Genomic DNA, 13,008 nt, shown 5'->3' with positions numbered 1-13,008 from the left:
GAAACCCCAATTGCCAAAGCTAAGTGTGCTATTTCATAAGAGAGAGGGCCCCTCCAAGTCACTTGCAGGGAACTAGAAACTCAACGTATTTGCAGCTGTCACCATTGTTGGTCTGCGGCAGCTCTCAACAAGAAAAAACATTCTGAATTTGTTCCTAGGGCTGATGCAACTAAGGAAGCTGTTAAGTGAGCAACAAGTTGGAAGTTCCTTAAAAAAAAGGATGAATAGTGGCTGCATCCAGCTGCTCTTTCTTATGCTGTGCAGCTGCCATCTACTGAAATGTGAACAACTTTATTGCATTCTGAAAGCAATGCATAGTATCTGTGTATATATGTGTGTGTGTGCGCGCGCGCATGTATAAGAAAGATGTGTCAGTGCCCTTGGCATACTATGCAAGATAAAAAGCTTGTTGAGACTGTTAACCCAGAAATGCATGCCACTACTATGGGTTTGTAAACAGTCTTTCATCTTAATTTCATGTACATGTAGTGTGGTGGTGTGGGCACCCAGGCTCCACATAACCATGCAAGGCAACATTACAAAATACATTGTTTTAGGCTGCTATGTATTACCCACGAATGAAAAACACAAGTACATGTAGGCAGACAGGCTGGTAGCTTTTGCAAGGCTGCTTTTGCTAGACGGAAATATTTCCACCTAAAACAGACCAGAGGTTCTCTTTAACTACAGATAAATGGATACTAAAGAATATCCTGCTCATAACGGGAGCTCTTCTCTTGCTCTCCACATCATGTAGATTTGGAATGTGTTATTCATGAACCAGCCCTTTGTGTTGCCTTTAACATATAGTGGTTCTGCAGTCAACTACTAATGCAATGTCCTAATGATTTCTCTCTCCCCTGATTATGGTGAGAAGGTACAGGATTAGGGAAAAACTACTAAGTGGATCTGGAAGATGAGAGGTAAATTTGACCATGGCTAGCCAGGCACAAACATACATGTTTTATAGCAATTTTACTGCCACGACATCTCCCAAAGTATCCTGGGGACTGAAGTTAAAGAAAGACGTGAGAATTCTGTTAGATACTCCTGGTCCCACTCACAGAACTACACTCACCATGTTTTGTGGGAATAATGAATCAGTTTAAGTCACTAGATAAGTCCCAACACTGCAAAAACTGGTGAACCAAAGGAGCCAGCAATCCTCATATGTGGCTGTTAAGTGGCATGTGAATTATTCTTTTCTAAGGACTGGCTGTGACAAGTTTAAATAAATAGAGCTATACCTGAGGGCACAGGAACAAATGAAGAAGCTACAGCAAAGGGGGGCATTTTTAAAAGCCACTTAAACAAGAGGCTTATTGTTCACATCTCCAGACGAGTCAAATGATGATAAATATTGAGTACAGGAAGTTAATCTGTATCCGCACTGTTTGAATAAACATAGAGTTAAAAGGAAAATCAATGCTGAACCTTGACTCTTGCCAAGATTTCTTTTCTTTCCTTCTTTTTTTACTTGCTGGTCCTTAGTCACATTGTGCTTTATTTGGGCCTTTTCTTTATACCATCTTGTCTCTCTTTTCCATCTTGTCCTTACGATCTTATCTTCCTGTGTAAATTTCTGTTCCGCAGCAACAGGGCACAAAAAGGGGCTATAATACTGCAAAGAGTCACAAACCAATAAAGACAGGTCATTTGTGCTCTTGTCCAAAATTTAGCAGGATGCGGTCTATAACCTTTGCAGATATCCCCTAATTCAGGGCTGGGAAGCCTGTTGGCCTTCCAAGTGCTGTTGTACTCCATCTCTCATCCAGAATGGCCAGTGGATAGGGGTGATGGGAGTTGTGGTTGTGGCTCAGCACTTATGGCCACAGGCTCCCCACTCTTGTTCTATGTTCATCTCCTGTTTGCTGCTCAATGCAACCTACTGGAAAGGCTTCCCACTAGGGCAGGGTTGCACAATGGAAACATGATCCAGACATGCATGGTGACTAGTCCATCCCCCCTCCATTTTTTTGCATTCTCAGGAAGGCAGTAAAAAAAGGTTTATCACGCCCCACTTGGATGCTGGGTTGTGTTTGGCTTCACAAGTAGTGCAGACCCTAAAATAGGATATTAGTATTCACAGCAAACTCCTAACTCACTAACAAGTCTTCATCCACTTCTCAAGCTCTCACAAAGTGCCAGCTAGAAGCTGTGACAACTAAGCAGTAGTAAATAATTCAAGTGTACAGCTTGGAATGAACACTGGAAGAAATTATGTGTTATCTCAGTTTTATCACGCTAGTTTTTCATTCTAACCTGAAATATTGACGTTCACCTACACCGGACACCAATAACTACAGAGAAACAAAAACTTACTAGCTGATGATTTAATTGTTCATTTTCTACAGGGACAATCAGCCAGGTTGTGCATCCACAGCAGTGGCCAGAGGAGGAATGACTGATGAGAGCAGCGCAGAGAGAAGGAACGCCATGGGACACCTGCAGCAGAGCAGCTGGTCACCTGCATCTGCCCCAGTTGCAATAATACATCTCTCACATGTCGGTCTCTACAGTCCCAGCAGTCATTGTAACTCTCCAACTGTTTGACTTCACCCCCAAAGGAACACTCTTCCGTTGTCTCCTGAGACAGATGGATGCCAACAACAGGTAATAGGAGACTAGAGAGAACATAGCTCTTTAAAAAAACTTATAGAGCAACTTCTTCCCCCCTCTATTTTAAATGGAAAAGCTGGGGTCACACTTTTATGGACAGTGGCTTGGATCAGGTGGCTGCATATTTTCTGCAATCCATATTCATATTTAGAACTTCCTATCTTAAAAAATGGGACGCAGGTGGCGCTGTGGGTTAAAGCCTCAGTGCCTAGGACTTGCCGATCGAAAGGTCGGCGGTTCGAATCCCTGCGGCGGGGTGCGCTCCCGCTGCTCGGTCCCAGCGCCTGCCAACCTAGCAGTTCGAAAGCACCTCCGGGTGCAAGTAGATAAATAGGGACCGCTTACCAGCGGGAAGGTAAACGGCGTTTCCGTGTGCGGCTCTGGCTCGCCAGAGCAGCGATGTCACGCTGGCCACGTGACCCGGAAGTGTCTCCGGACAGCGCTGGCCCCTGGCCTCTTAAGTGAGATGGGCGCACAACCCCAGAGTCTGTCAAGACTGGCCCGTACGGGCAGGGGTACCTTTACCTTTACCTTTATCTTAAAAAATAGTGGCACCAAGCAGCCAATGAATTTCTTCACAGGAAGGCAAAGTGATTTCTATGCATCTCTTACTTAAATGCAAATATTTCCAAATCAATGCGTGCAAGGTATTTGAGAATCCCTCAATGACGGGTGCCAGGGAGGCTTATTATGAAAGCATAAAATGATTGTTGGTTCAGGTTTGGATCAGAGTAGAAATGAATGTTCAGGCTGCTTATTATTTCCCACCTGAACTGGCTTGTCCATTCCTGATGCCAACACCCCTGTTGGTAATATAGGTTTTTCACAGAGAGAATTAATTCTGCTTTTGAATTTAATTTCCATTTTCTTCATTTAGGCATTATTACTTTCTATATAATCAGGTGTAAGCATCACACATACAGGACTGCGGACCTGGGACTGTGAATGCAGCTGTGTAGGCAGTGAAATATTTTGTTTTCAAATTCATTTGTGCACTTTTCTCAAAATTACTGCTATCTGCAGATTTTCTGAAATATCTGCCCTGCTGTTCATAAGCCATAAAATATAATCTGCCTTTTGTAGGACCCCAATTGGTAAATTGCATTAAAAAAATTAGGCTGGCGACTCCTTATTAGATGTTGAGCATTAAGACTGAGCACAGCCAGTGATACATTAAAGGAATGCTAGATAGGCCACCTTGTGCTAGAGTTGCTTTGAAATAACTTTTGCTTCATCAATTAACAATAAAAATAATCAAAGGAATAGCATGTTGTCAACAAAGAGGTTCTTTTTAATAACAGGATTCAGAGACTAATTTCAGGTATTTATTTTGGCTGCTTTTATGTGTGAATTTGCTACCTCCTCTTTTTTCCTAAAGCCCACAACAGCAAGCGTTGCTACTTAAAGACACATGCAAGGTTTAGATAGAGGTTAACCATTACACTTGCTTTTGGACATTTGTACACCAGAGAAAACAGTGAGCCTAAGCGGGTCTTGGTTCCTCATTCACACATCTTAATGTCTAGCACATCTCTACCAATCTGAGATGTACAAGCTACACCTCAGGTGTGTGTACATCTCACCGTAGAGACAGATGCTAAACGACTCCTTTTGGGCATTAGAGAATGGCGTGGGGCATTTGAATTTCCAGTATTCTCACTGCTCTCAACATCTCCCAACATTTGAAGCTAGCCTGCACTCAGTTCTCACCTGTGGCTCCTTAGAAGCTGTCAGCATGTGACAGCACCCACACCCTGGGAACAGCTTTGACTGGCCGGCTAAACCAGGTGAAGGTTAGCTGATGGGTCTGAAACCCTCTGTGAGTTAGGGACTTCCCCTGTAGGCAAAGGCAGGCTCCAATGGATTGAATGGACAAGACCAACAGTGGGCCCAGTACAGGCAATCCTCATTCTGTGCGGTTACATGTTGGACCCCTGCACATGTCAGCAGAGCCTGCTCTGCCCCACCCCTTTTTGTGTCGTCTTTAAAACATTTTGGGGCTTCTTCTGGATTCAGTGCCATGTGTGCGAGCATGATCGCACAACCTTCAGACGTGCCTAAATAAGTTGTTGCCTGTAGTCAAGAAGGAGGTTTCAGCATGTGCTGTAGTAGGAAGTGAGAGGCAGATGGGGCTCATCAATCTGGGAAGGTAGGCCATCTAGGATAGGGGTCCTCAAACTTTTTAAACAGGGGGCCAGTTCACTGTCCATCAGACACTATTGGGGGCCAGACTAGAGAGGTCCAGAAACATGCTTTTTCTGTGTCTGTGTGTGTGTGTGTGTGTGTGTGTGTGTATTTAAAAAAAAAAAAAAAAACTTGTTTTAAAATAATAGCCAGAACAGACACACAAATACTTCATTTCTTCTGGGTTATTTTTGATGTTATTGTTCCTCATGCATATGACTTTCTCTGCATTGAAGTTTATTTTCTATTTACATGGAGATTCCCTTGTACAATAAACTGTTGTGATTCAGATTTCTCTTCTTGCTAATTCTATTTCCATACTTTGCCTGTGTTTTTGGTGCTTCCCTAACTTTTAAGGTTGCCAAGGCCGTTGTCTGGGACCCACATGCGCGTTAAGGAGGCAACCGGCCAGTGAGGCGCTGCTCCGGCGAGCATGGAGCCGGCCTGAGGGGAAGGGAGGAGGGGAAGGACTGGCATAGAGTAAGGTTACCAGACGTCCCCATTTCCTGGGGACAGTCCCCGGATTTTCAAATCAGTCCCCATACAAAATCCATTGAAGTTGAAAAGTGTCCCCGGATTCAATGAAAAAAATCTGGTAACCTTAGTGTAGAGGCAACTGGCCGGCCAGGCGCTGCTCTGATGAGCACAGAGCCGGCCTGAGGGGAAGGGAGGAGGGGAAGGGCTGGCATGGAAGGGGTTCATTTGTCGCCGTCCCTCCCTCCGGCGGCTTTAAGGGGCAGCACACAGTTATCAAGCAGCTGGCGCCGGCGGGAGCAACCGCATTACCAGGGCTTTGTTACCAGCATGCGCTTTTACCTCGGGGCTCTTCCTGTCCAGCCGCTTCCGAGCCTCAGGCCTTGCAGACAGGCTGGGTTCAGGACCCTGGCAGGCCGGATCTGGCTCTCAGACAGTAGTTTGAGGAACCCTAATTTAGGAGAAGGAAAACTCTGATCCCAAACCTCCACTCCATTGTAGGATATTTTTGGGAGAAGAGAAACCTAAGGAGTAAACCCTACACAAATCCTTTGGAGTACATCAGCAAGACTGAGAAGGAGATCATGCCGTCTAGGCAGCCCAGGACCTCCATACACACTGCCCAGGCTTGTGAACTGGGGGTGTTACTTCAGTGCTGCTAACACAGTGGTTTGACATCACCCCCAGAGACACACTACATTGTCTCTCAAGCATGGGGGTCAACACTCTTTACTTTGACCTGAATCATCCAACCATTTTCTTCACCTCATCCAGTAAATCTCTTTCTAGTAGGGACTAATGCAGGGGGCGGGGATCTTGCACCCAGATTTATTTATTTGTTTAAATAAAATGCATTGCTTTTTACAGGAAAAAGTGTCAAGGAGGCTACCAACACCTTTAGAATACAAAAAGACTGTAAAAGTTCTATAAAGGAAAAAAGCACTATACATAGTACTAAAAGCATTCCTCTACTGGTAATTATTAACATGGAGAATATTCTTCCCTATCCAACATAAATAGAAACACTGAGAACTGGCCAAAAATCAAGCCACAAGAAGATCCGAATGTCTGGGAAAATGTACTTTGCAAGGTGGTGGAGGACAAACAAATGATCAATCTACAGGTAGGTATCTCACCACTAAAGTTCAAGCATGCATAAATTTCAAGCCTTGCCAGGTGCATGATGGAATCACAAGGAACAAATCCACTCATCACATGCTATTTCACCTATTCCCAATATTATGCTCCAATGCTGAAGTGATGAGGCAACCCCCTACTTCACTAGAGATCTAGAAGTGCATTCAAGCTCTGAATAACTTCCTTTCAGGGTTATAACTGATCTGAATGACTTAAAGAGCTGATAAGGATTTTGGAAATATATGAATAACAGAAGACACTGCCATAGTATCCCCAACAAATTTCTTATTTATTCTACAGCAATTGCACCTTTAGAATGAAATAAGAATTATGCAGGTGTGCCCCAAATACCCTGTGCCTTCGTACTCTGACTCATTATTTGTTTAATATATTTCTACCCCACCTTTTAGGGCAAGTCTTCACAAGTTGGCATACAGTAAACAAGTTGAAATAAAAGTACTTTAATATTATTATAATAACCTCCCACAGTAAAAAATAGATAGGGAACAAGCGATAAAGTGAATGAAGAGTTTTACATAATAAAAAAGGCCATAAAGACAAACTAAAAGACGCAAGAGAGGTTGTCAAGTGGAATTCTTGGGACGGGAGGAGGAAATTCCACAATTGTGGGGGTGCCAGTAGAAAGGCCCTGCCCTGGAAACCCCAAAACAGGGTTTCTGATCCAGGGTTGTGAGGTTGTAGGTGGTCCTCCAATTAGCCCAGCCCCAAACCATTTAGGGATTTAAAAGTTAAAACTACCACTTTAAACTGAAGTGAGAAATGAATGGGTAAATGACACAGCTGTTGAAATGGAGTTATGATACATAACCCCGCACAATCATTTGGGTCACTGAATTTTGCAAAAGGTGAAGTTTCCAGACTATTTTTAAAGGCAGCCTTATGCAAAGATCCTTAGCCTAGCCTGGATACATATTTTTTCTTACTATGCTGAAGGGTTATATCTTCTAACTTTTAGTGGTTTGGGATTTGTGTGCCATAAATGCTATACCCAAAATGAACAGGCTCTGATGAAAGCTAGTGTGTTTTCCCCCATTATCCCAGTGGGTGAATTTTATTTATTTTATTTTTTTAGTCAACCTGACAACAGCCATAAAACTGTCAGGTTCTAAGGCCACTTTCCCAAATGACATTTTTAATTGTTTCTCTTGGTGTTAATTTCACTCACCCTGCTGCAAAGCACTTGCTGCCCTGTGACTTCAATATTAGCTCTGGAGGTTTAAACACATGAGGCAAACAATTTCTCTGGTAAAATTCTTTTCTTACAAATGGCCGTAACTCAAGCATTTATGGCAAAGTTCATGGTTCAGGGCAAAAAAATTCTACTCTCTGATCATCACTGCAGATTTCTTATGAGCCCCATGAATCTTTACTGTGTTCACTCTCCATGGTTCTCACAAGGGCCACAATGTAGATTTCAATTATGTATATGTTATTGGGGGGGGGGGGTTAGGCTTGTGCTTTATTTCAAAAGAGCGCAAATGCTCCATATATCAATGAGAGTTTGTCCTCTGATGTTAGGGACAAATGCCTCAAAAAACATTTTGAAATGTATATGTACAAATGGATACCTATGAGTGTAAAGTAGGTAGGTAGGTAGCTGGATAGACAGATGCACACTAGAACATGAGAGGAGGTGGGAAGTGGCAGTGAGTCCTGTGAGTCCTGTCCCCTGCCTTGCAGGCCTTTCCCCACCTGGCCCAGACTGACTCCAGTTACAGAAGCTGAGGCTCCTGAGGAGGCTAGAGACCATCTTGGCTGCCTCTCAGTGCAGACTCAGGTCATCGAGCCTGAGCTTCCACAGCTGCCACCTACCATGAACCGCCACTGGCAAGATCGGCAGCAACAGCAGCAGATATGTTCTAGGCTAATGATAATATTTTATTCTCTAATTATGCTGTTTCAAATGTGCATTTTGTATTTGACTTCCTTTAGTAATGCTTTATTTTGAAATGTTATATGTGTGTGTGTGTGTGTGTGTACACACACACACGGATGTGTACACACACACACACACACACACACACTTTGCCATGTTAAATATGCATTCTGTAGTTGACCACCTTTGTAATGTTTCATTTTGATATCTTTAAGGTAATACAGTGGTACTTCTGGTTGCGAACGGGATCCGTTCCAGAGGTCTGACTGTATCCCGAAGTTTTCGCAACCGGAGAGACTGCTTTTGTGCATGTGGCGGTAGACTGCTTCTGCACATGCACGAGCGGCAAAACACTTCTGGGTTTGCCGCTTTTGCAGCCCGGAGTTCACGTTACCCAAGGGTAATGTAACCTGAAGTTCCACTGTACTTAAGTTTATTCTGGATTGTTTTATTTGATGCTATAATGTGCTGCAAGCCACTTTGAGGGTTTTTTTTCTTAATAATATAAAGCGGTATAGAAGTTGAATGAATAATAATACATTTTGAAGAAACAATCTTGCATCCAGCAGTCTCTGTGCTTTATAGAAATACAGTCTTGGAATATTTATTAAAAACTAAAATATATTCTTAACAAAATTTGAAAAGTGCTGTTTACATTAAAGTAGGAAAACTTTTTATTAAGAAACAAGCAGGTTGGTGCCATCACTTAGACACACTCCATGCCCAAGTCACATTTTTTTGGAAGTGGTTGTTCCTGATGAAGACCAACTCCACAAGAGTGTTTTTATCCTTCAAAAACAAAATAACATTGGGTATACAGAAGTGTGTTATATTAGCAGGATTCAGTATATATGCTGATATTTTACAGGAGCAAATTAAAGCACGATATTGTTAACCACATCATAACTTCCACTGAATGTTGGCACTGCCCTGTTCTAGTCACCCTGTTCTAGCCACGCGGAAGAGCCGAAACAGTGAGGAAGGTTGCTGGTTGCAGCACCATGGAGAGCAACTTCTTTGACATGGGTTGAAAGTGAACTCGGGCCTTTTGGGCCTCTTCCTCCAGTCCCTCTCTCAGGGCTCCTCCCTCTTATGAAGAATTAGTCCCTTCAAGGGCCAACCCTCGGGCCTGAAGATGAGGAACTTGTGCTCCATGGCCTCCTGCCTATAGGCCCCAGGGCTGTCACTAGTAGTTTAATGGGCTCCAGCCTGCCATGCCCAGGCTCCTTGGTCCCCTGGTCACCACATCAAATTCAGAGCCAGGACTGTCTCAGTCACTGCTGGACCCTAGAGTCATTGCAGGCGATTATTATTGAAAAGTGAGCACATGTACTATTTGAGAAAAGGAGAAGAGCAAAATTGGATCTACAAGCAAAGGCACTTAGACTGCCTGGAGCAGAGGTTCCCTATTATGGTGTGGGAGGCAGGACAACTGGGCTCAATGCCATCCAACACAGGACAGTATTGAACCCAGCTTGGGATCCAGAGGGTATCACACTGGCCCCATTTCAGAGCTCCCTGCTGGCTCCTTCTGGTGTAGATACTGGCAAGAGGCAGGCTCAGCCAGGAGAACCGGGAGCAGGAGCACTTTCACCTGATCCAACCCCAGCCAGGTGCTAAGGGTTTTTGGGTTGCTCTGTTGATCACAAATAGATGCACAGTAATACTGCATTTTAATTAAACTATCCATGTATTTAATCTTATCAAAAAGCAAGAGATAAATATTCTTCATCCTATGCAACTAAAAGTTTCAAGTGATACCATACTGATTAAGCACACACAACACAACCTTAAGCATGTTTACATGCTGAGTTCAGTGGCTTTGACTCCACAGTAACTGTGACGAGGATTGTAGCCTTAAATCAAATGCTTGTGGTTGCTTATGTCTAAAATGAAAAGACAGAGATGGCCATGCTTCTTTAGTTCTTAAGCTTATATTTACTTCATTATACTTTAATCCACTATCCTCTGAGATGGAGATGGTTAGAAGAGTCACAAAAACAAAATATATCTTAAGACTATAAGGCTGATACATTCCACAAAAGTTTAAAATGGGAAATGTCCTATTTAAAAATATGGAGAACTTCTAAAAATGACAGCCATCTGATGTATGAAAATTATTCACAACCAAAAACAGACAGTCTGGAAATAACCAGGATGACTTCATTTAGACAGAATTGCCCAAATCTGTTTCTAATATACACAGTACACATAATAAATTTTTACAATATGACAAGGAAAACAAACTTAATAAAAGTTCCTGATCTTTTTTAACACAAGCATGCTATAGCCACGTTATGTTTATAATATTTTATCCATGATATCACGGCTAAGTAACAAAATCTAAGCAACACAAAATCAGTTACTAGGTATGACTTCACCACACAACTACCGTAACTACACTGGTTATGTACATAAAAATCACACTATCCATATGCCTATCTCTATAGCTGGAAGAAGGGCTGAAGGATTGCCTGGAATCCCACTTTTCCCAAATGTTCCCCAGTAGGCCTGATGGGAGACTCCCCTCTCTGATCTCATAGCCTGACAGGATTAAAAACTCCAGTCTGGCTTTAGGTCTATTCTTGGGAAGAGGGAACGGGGGGGGGGGGGGAGCACCAGAGCAGCTTCTAGGCAGTTCTCATTACATAAAGGTAAAGGTAAAGGTACCCCTGCCCGTACGGGCCAGTCTTGACAGACTCTGGGGTTGTGCGCCCATCTCACTTAAGAGGCCAGGGGCCAGCGCTGTCCGGAGACACTTCCGGGTCACGTGGCCAGCGTGACATCGCTGCTCTGGCGAGCCAGAGTCGCACACGGAAACGCCGTTTACCTTCCCGCTGGTAAGCGGTCCCTATTTATCTACTTGCACCCGGAGGTGCTTTCGAACTGCTAGGTTGGCAGGCGCTGGGACCGAGCAGCGGGAGCGCACCCCGCCGCAGGGATTCGAACCGCCGACCTTTCGATCGGCAAGCCCTAGGCGCTGAGGCTTTAACCCACAGCGCCACCTGCATCTCATTACATAGATGGCCGCAATAACAGAATAGCTGGAATAAGCAGTTCTGCCCGTCCCCACTTGCCAGCTGAATATGGTTGCTCTGCATCATCAAGAAGAGAAAGGAAAGGATACATTACAGTGTGACATAGTGGTAACCCAGACCAGTACTGGCCCTGTGCAAATGCAGAACCTGGGAGCATCAGTGTTCTAGTATATTCTACAGATTTGGCATCTTGTCTCCAGTCTTTCAGAGACGCCAGTGTATACTGTACAGTGTGGCTGTACACTGGTGGAAGGCCAGTGTGCAAATGCTCCATGCACAAACATTGTTGTGGATATATGCTAGCCAGTGTCCTGGAATATTTTTGTAAATTTTGTCAACCACTAATGGGGACCAGCTGTTAGTAAAGCAGTCTACACACTACACACACAGTTGCAAATTCTGCCTTCTTATCAATCTACTGTCCTGCTTAAAAAGTGGTAATAAATGTCAGGCCTGGTTGTTGTCCTCTTCAGATCACCACACAAATGCTTCTTGTTCTTTTATAAAACTTTTTATTGCGTATTAACAAAGCAATCTTATAAACGGTTCTTAAATATTATTCCTCAGAGTCACTTATTTCAGATACCTTCTGAGCTCTGCTTCTCCATGACCAGCCACTCTCAAAATGTCAAACGTGCCCTTCCCTTTGTTTTCCCGCTCTTTTTTCTAACCTCCTGGCTAGAGCTGGCTTGTATCTCCCCTCCTCCGAATCTGAGCTAGAACTTAACCCTTGCCTTTCCTGGGAACAGCCGGTCCCTCCCTGTTGTTCCTCCTGCTCTCTTCTATTAGATTCACTGCTCCCCTCCCCCCCTTGGGGAATGCTTTCTCCCTCTGAGAAACTGGAAACTTCTAACTCTTCCCTGACAATAAACTTCACAGGATCAGTTTGAATTTGTAAAAACAAAAAAGGGAGAGAGAGATTTTATCCTATTTTAGTTCATCCACTGTTATTTGATAAATGCTTCTAAACCTTTTGGCAAACAGTATCGGCAGGAAAAGCAAAGATGTCTTATGATCACAGAAGGCAATTTTCTTCAAGGATTGAACTTTGCAAATATATCCCCATGGGTCCCATGGTTCTTCAATCTTGCCCCTTTACAGTCTCAGCTGGCATTCCTGCCTGGGCATCTTGCCAAGTGGACTGGACTGCCCCTTATTGTTACTTCTGTTCTTAAGACACCTGCACCAACTGCTGTTATTCTTGGCTTCAGGAAATTTTCTGCCCACTGAACAAGCTCTAGTGCTGTGCAGTAATACGATGCAGATTGCAGCATTCTAGGATGCATGTGTCAAAACAGTGCCATGGTTTGTAGCAGATACTGGAAATGGGAGGTGGGAACCAGTAGTAGAAAAATGCTGCCTACTCAAATTGACAGAAAAGCGACCTCTGCACTATGTCAGAAATTCCTCTAGACTTACCAAATAACTGAGTGTGCTTTTATCATACACAGTGAGATTCATGTGGAAAATGGAAACACTACATCACTTGACCTCAGGTTGCTTCCCTTTTCAACCACAGATGAACACCATGAATAAAATTATAAATCAACTTAAGATGTATTTTTAGCAGCCTCTCATTCTTTTCTTTAAAAATGTGAGAGGTAGTTTTAGGTTTAGATGAATAAATCAAGTAAGAATATCTATCTGTCTGTCTGTCTG

The 13,008-nt window shown here is 43.4% G+C and overlaps 1 protein-coding gene across 18 annotated transcripts in view; it reads right to left on the bottom strand.

Moving 5' to 3' along the window:
- The window catches only part of FOXP1 (forkhead box P1), a 549,153-nt gene that overhangs the window by 150,304 nt on the left and 385,841 nt on the right, over positions 1-13,008 (bottom strand). The gene's annotated exons all lie outside the window — the stretch shown is intronic.

This window comes from Podarcis cretensis, assembly GCF_951804945.1.
Source record: "Podarcis cretensis genome assembly, chromosome: 2".
Classification (NCBI taxonomy): domain Eukaryota; kingdom Metazoa; phylum Chordata; class Lepidosauria; order Squamata; family Lacertidae; genus Podarcis; species Podarcis cretensis.
This window is presented reverse-complemented; position numbering and strand designations above follow the sequence as displayed.